This window comes from Musca domestica, unplaced genomic scaffold (assembly GCF_030504385.1).
Source record: "Musca domestica strain aabys unplaced genomic scaffold, Musca_domestica.polishedcontigs.V.1.1 38, whole genome shotgun sequence".
In the NCBI taxonomy this organism is placed as follows: domain Eukaryota; kingdom Metazoa; phylum Arthropoda; class Insecta; order Diptera; family Muscidae; genus Musca; species Musca domestica.
This window is the reverse complement of record NW_026712324.1, coordinates 7629630-7635847: the sequence shown is the minus strand read 5'-3', so window position 1 is coordinate 7635847 and position 6218 is coordinate 7629630.

The following is a 6218-nucleotide window of genomic DNA, read 5'->3' as shown; positions in this document are numbered from 1 at the left end:
GTGTTCAGCTAGTTGAATTCCAAAAATGTTTCCAATATAAAAAATTTAACTTGCTGAATTGCAATAGAATATAATGAGTAAGCGGAATGTGTATTTAATTTTATAAAATTTTCAAAAATTTTTGTATTCAGCTAGCTGAATTCAAAAATTTTTTCCAAAATGAAAAATTCAACTTTCTGAATTTGAAAAGAATGTAATGACTAAGCGGAATGTGTAATTAAAGTTTTGAAATTTTCAAAATTTTTTGTATTCAGCTAGCTGAATTCCGAAAATTTTTCTAAAATGAAGAATTCAACTTGCTGAATTGCAATAGAATGTAATGAGTAAGCGGAATGTGTAGTTAGAGTTTTGAAATTTTCATTTTTTTTTGTATTCAGCCAGCTGAATTCCAAAAATTTTTCAAAAATGAAAAATTCAACACGCTGAATTGCAATAGAATGTAATGAGTAAGCGGAATATGCAATTAAAGTTATGAAAGTTTCAAATTTTTTGTATTCAGCTAGCTGAATTCCAAAAATTTTTCTAAAATGAAAAATTCAACTTGCTGAATTGCAATAGAATGTAATGAGTACGCGGAATGTGTAATTAAAGTTTTGAAATTTTCAAAATTTTTTGTATTCAGCTAGCTGAATTCCAAAAATTTTTCCAAAATGAAAAATTCAACTTGCTGAATTGCAATAGAATGTAATGAGTAAGCTGAATGTGCAATTAATATTGTGAAATTTTCAAAATTTTTTGTATTCCGCTAGCTGAATTCAAAAATTTTTTCCAAAATGAAAAATTCAACTTGCTGAATTGCAAAAGAATGTAATGAATAAGCGGAATGTGTAATTATAGTTTTGAAATTTACAAAATTTTTTGTATTCAGCTAGCTGGATTCCAAAAAATTTTCAAAAATGGAAAAAATTGAACTTTCTGAATTGCAATAGAACGTAATAAGTAAGCGGAATGTGCAATTAAAGTTATGAAATTTTCAAAAATTTTTGTATTCAGCTAGCTGAATTCCAAAATTTTTTCCAAAATGAAAAATTCAACTTTGCTAAATTGCAAAAGAATGTTATGAGTAAGCGGAAAGTGTAATTAAAGTAGTGAAATTTTTAAAATTTTTTGTATTCAGCCAGCTGAATTCCAAAAATTTTTCAAAAATGACAAATTCAATTTGTTGAATTGCAATAGAATGTAATGAGTAAGCGGAATGTGTAGTTAGAGTTTTGAAATTTTCAAATTTGTTTGCATTCAGCTAGCTGAATTCCAAAAATTTTTCCAAAATGAAAAATTTAACTTGCTGAATTGCAATAGAATGTAATGAGTAAGCGGAATGTGTAATTAAAGTTTTGAAATTTTCAAAATTTTTTGTATTCAGCTAGCTGAATTCCAAAAATTTTTCCAAAATAAAAATATTTACTTGCTGAATTCCATAGACAGTAATGAGTTAGCGGAATGTGTAAATAAAGTTTTAACATTTTCAAAAAATTTTGTATCTGGCTAGCTGAATTCCAAAAATTTTTCCAAAATGAAAAATTCAAATTGCTGAATTGCAATAGAATGTAATGAGTAAGCGGAATATGCAATTAAAATTATGAAATTTTCAAATTTTTTTGCATTCAGCTAGCTGAATTCCAAAATTTTTTCCAAAATGAAATATTCAACTTGCTGAATTGCAAAGAATGTAATGAGTAGGCGGAATGTGTAATTAAAGTTGTGAAAGTTTTAAAATTTTTTGTATTCAGCCAGCTGAATTCCAAAAAATTTTCCAAAATGACAAATTCAATTTGCTGAATTGCAATAGAATGTAATGAGTAAGCGGAATGTGTAATTTAAGTATGGAAATTTTCAAAATTTTTGCATTCAGCCAGCTGAATTCCAAAAATTTTTCCAAAATGACAAATTCAATTTGCTGAATTGCAATAGAATGTAATGAGTAAGCAGAATGTGTAGTTAGAGTTTTGAAATTTTCAAATTTGTTTGCATTCAGCTAGCTGAATTCCAAAAATTTTTCCAAAATGAAAAAATTAACTTGCTGAATTGCAATAGAATGTAATGAGTAAGCGGAATGTGTAATTAAAGTTTTGAAATTTTCAAAATTTTTTGTATTCAGCTAGCTGAATTCCAAAAATTTTTCCAAAATAAAAATATTTACTTGCTGAATTCCATAGACAGTAATGAGTTAGCGGAATGTGTAAATAAAGTTTTAAAATTTTCAAACAATTTTGTATTTAGCTAGCTGAATTCCAAAAATTTTTCCAAAATGAAAAATTCAAATTGCTGAATTGCAATAGAATGTAATGAGTAAGCGGAATATGCAATTAAAATTATGAAATTTTCAAATTTTTTTGCATTCAGCTAGCTGAATTCCAAAAATTTTTCCAAAATGAAAAATTCAACTTGCTGAATTGCATTAGAATGTAATGAGTAAGCGGGATGTGTAATTGAAGTCTTAAAATTTTCAATTTTTTTTGTATTCAGCCAGCTGAATTCTAAAATTTTTTCCAAGATGAAAAATTCAACTTGCTGAATTGCAATAGAATGTAATGAGTAAGCAGAATGTGTAATTTAAGTATGGAAATTTTCAAAATTTTTGCATTCAGCTAGCTGAATTCCAAAATTTTTTTCCAAAATGAAAAATTCAACTTGCTGAATTGCAATAGAATGTAATGAGTACGCGGAAAGTGTAATTAAAGTTTTGAAATTTTCAAAATTTTTTGTATTCAGCTAGCTGAATTCCAAAATTTTTTCTAAAATGAAAAATTCAACTTGCTGAATTGCAATAGAATGTAATGAGTAAGCGGAATGTGTAATTTAAGTATGGAAATTTTCAAAATTTTTGCATTCAGCTAGCTGAATTCCAAAATTTTTTTCCAAAATGAAAAATTCAACTTGCTGAATTGCAATAGAATGTAATGAGTACGCGGAATGTGTAATTAAAGTTTTGAAATTTTCAAAATTTTTGTATTCAGCTAGCTGAATTCCAAAAATTTTTCCAAAATGAAAAATTCAACTTGCTGAATTGCAATAGAATGTAATGAGTAAGCGGAAAGTGCAATTAAAGTTTTAAATTTTTCAAAAATTTTTGCATTCAGCTAGCTGAATTCCAAAAATTTTTTCAAAATGAAAAATTAAAACTGCTGAATTGCAATAGAATGTAATGAGTAAGCGGAATATGCAGTTAAAGTTATGAAATTTGCAAAATTTTTTGTATTCAGCTAGCTGAACTCCAAATTTTTTTCCAAAATGAAAAATTAAAACTGCTGAATTGCAATAGAATGTAATGAGTAAGCGGAATATGCAGTTAGAGTTATGAAATTTGCAAAATTTTTTGTATTCAGCTAGCTGAATTCCAAATTTTTTTCCAAAATGAGAAATTCAACTTGCTGAATTGCAATAGAATATAATGTGTAAGCGGAATGTGTAGTTAGAGTTTTGAAATTTTCAAATTATTTTGTATTCAGCTAGCTCAATTCCAAAAAATTTTCCAAAATGAAAAATTAAAACTGCTGAATTGCAATAGAATGTAATGAGTAAGCGGAATATGCAGTTAAAGTTTTGAAATTTTAAAAATTTTTTGCATTCAGCTAGCTGAATTCCAAAAATTTTTCCAAAATGAAAAATTCAACTTGCTGAATTGCAATAGAATGTAATGAGTACGCGGAATATGTAATTAAAGTTTTGAAATTTTCAAATTTTTTGTACTCAGCTAGCTGAATTCCAAAACTTTTTCCAAAATGAAAAAATAACTTGCTGATTTGTAATAGAATGTAGGGAGTAAGCAGAGTGTGCAAGCAATGTTTTTAAATTTTCAGAAGATTTTGTATTCTGCTAGCTGAATTCGTAAAAATGTACCAATATGAAAGCTTGAACTTGCTGAATTGCAATGGAATGTAATGAGTAAGCGGAATGTGTAATTAAAGTTTTGAGATTTTACAATCATTTGTGTATACAGCTATCTGTATCCCAAAAATTTTCCGAAAATGTAATAATTAAGTGTAAAAATTGTCATGTTTTTTATTCAGCTATGCTTTTTTGTATATGTAACGCTTTTCTTTTTCACCATTTTTCTGCGATTTTTCCTAATATGTAATATTTCGAATGCATTTTTGGCATGTCGTCTGCCATCTATTGTCAGATCGAGTCATTAAAGGGCAACGTGCATTCTGCCTAATTTTTACAGTTTTATGTTCTTGGTCTTTATTTATATTAATTTTATATTTGTTCGTTTTCTCTTCAATTATCATTAAGCTGAATTTTCTAGTCGATAATGCAGTTTAGAATACGAAAGTGCTGCCAAGTTTGTATTTTTTATTTATATAGCAAAGACACATTTTTTCCTTGTGTAATTTATTGTTTATATTTTTCACTAGATGTCATTGTTGTTAAATAAACATCTGCCAATCGTTTTGGTTTATATATGATAGTAATCAATGAGAATTTTATTGAAATTCCTATTATCATTTTAGGCATATGGATTTGAAAAATTAATGAAACTGTAGGCTGCGACGAACTTTTTCTACAATGTTATGAAGATAGGACATTTCATTGTTTCGTTGATTCGATGGATGGTGTTGGTTGTAGAAAAATATCGATTGAACGTACAAGAAATGTTTCTGCAATTGTTGTTTCTATCATATATGAAGCTTTTCTACGTCATTTGCCGCCATTGAAAAAACATATTCTGATCAAGCATTGTGTCTAATCTTTACAGCTTTATGTGTTTGTCCACATAGGATCTCGTTTGAAGGAACTGATTAAAATGGAAGTTTTTTTAAACGGTTTCAAAAAGTTAAGCAATTTCAATTCAAAGCATGGCATAATTAGGAAGCTAAAGTTGGTAAGCATAAGCTCATATATTTTTTTCAATATTATAATTTTGACAATATCTAATTTCCAAAATGTATATTCACAAATCCATTGTGTATACAGAAATTAGAAATGGAGATCTGTTTTCAGACAACGCAGAAGTGGGTATTATTATTTTTTATGAGGTAAGATTGAATTAATCGTATCTTGGTTCTAGGAAACAATACTCATATTTTTCATTTAGTTTTAATATTGTTTGGGTATTAAAAATCTATTTTCCATTATTCACCCAAAGAATATGCCAAAACTTGGAAAATATATTCAATATACCTGTACATTTATATGCGGAAGCTCAAATCCTGGAATTGTTGGAATATTTTCTAATATATATTTGTTTATACAAAAAAACATTGTTTAAAGCTTTAGACGTGTTTTTTAAGAAATTCTTCAAGGACCGATAATGCTCAAATCTGTAATAATAACTGAACAATTTTAAAAGAGCTACCTGAGTTCCAATCACAGCAGAACATTAGCAGAAATGGTTCGAAAAGTAAAGAAGCGACTCGATCGAAATCCACGTCACAGTGGCCGAAAAATGGCTTGTGAGCTGAACTTATCGCAATATTCCATTCGGCATATATTGAAAAATGAGCTCGAGGTAAAGCCATTAAAATTTCAAAGTGTGCAAGAACTTACACCGCAACAGAAAGAAAATAGACCGAAAAGTGCTAAAGAGTTGCTTCACTTGGCCGAAAGTGGTGAACTGCCGAATTTGGTTTTTTCCGATGAGAAAACATTCGTTGTCTAGCAGTTTGAAAACAAACAAAATGATCGTGTTTACTTGCCGAAGAGGTTACCTGAAAATGTGCACCTTCAGTTGGCCACCAGAACTCAAGCGCCGGTCATGGTGATAATGTGGGCCGACATAAGAGTCGATGATCGCTCTCCGCTCGTATTAATCGACCGTGGTGTCAGAATAAATGCCGAATATTATAGTGAAATTATTCTGAATGGTGTTTTAAAGCTTTGGGCACACAAACATTTTGGCCGCAGACCTTGGACATTCCAACAGGACTCAGCACCATCGCACTCAGCACGCGCCAACCTAGAATGCTTACAAAATGAGGTTCCTCGCTTCATTTACCAATCGTTGGACTACTGTGTCTGGAGTATTTTGGAAAGCAAGGTTGACACTAAAAAGTACCAAAGTGACGATCATATCAATGGCAAAAATGCAGCTGAGCAACATTCGGGCAGCGTGTGACGGTTTGATGGCCGTAAATCGTGCCAAAGGTGACCAATCCGAAAAAATCTAAACTTATTCTAAAACTTGATGCTATTTCCGACATTTTTTGCTTTTATTCAATAACATTTTTTTACATCACCCTGTATATTTGTTATTATTTTTTTTTAAAGAGTTTTAA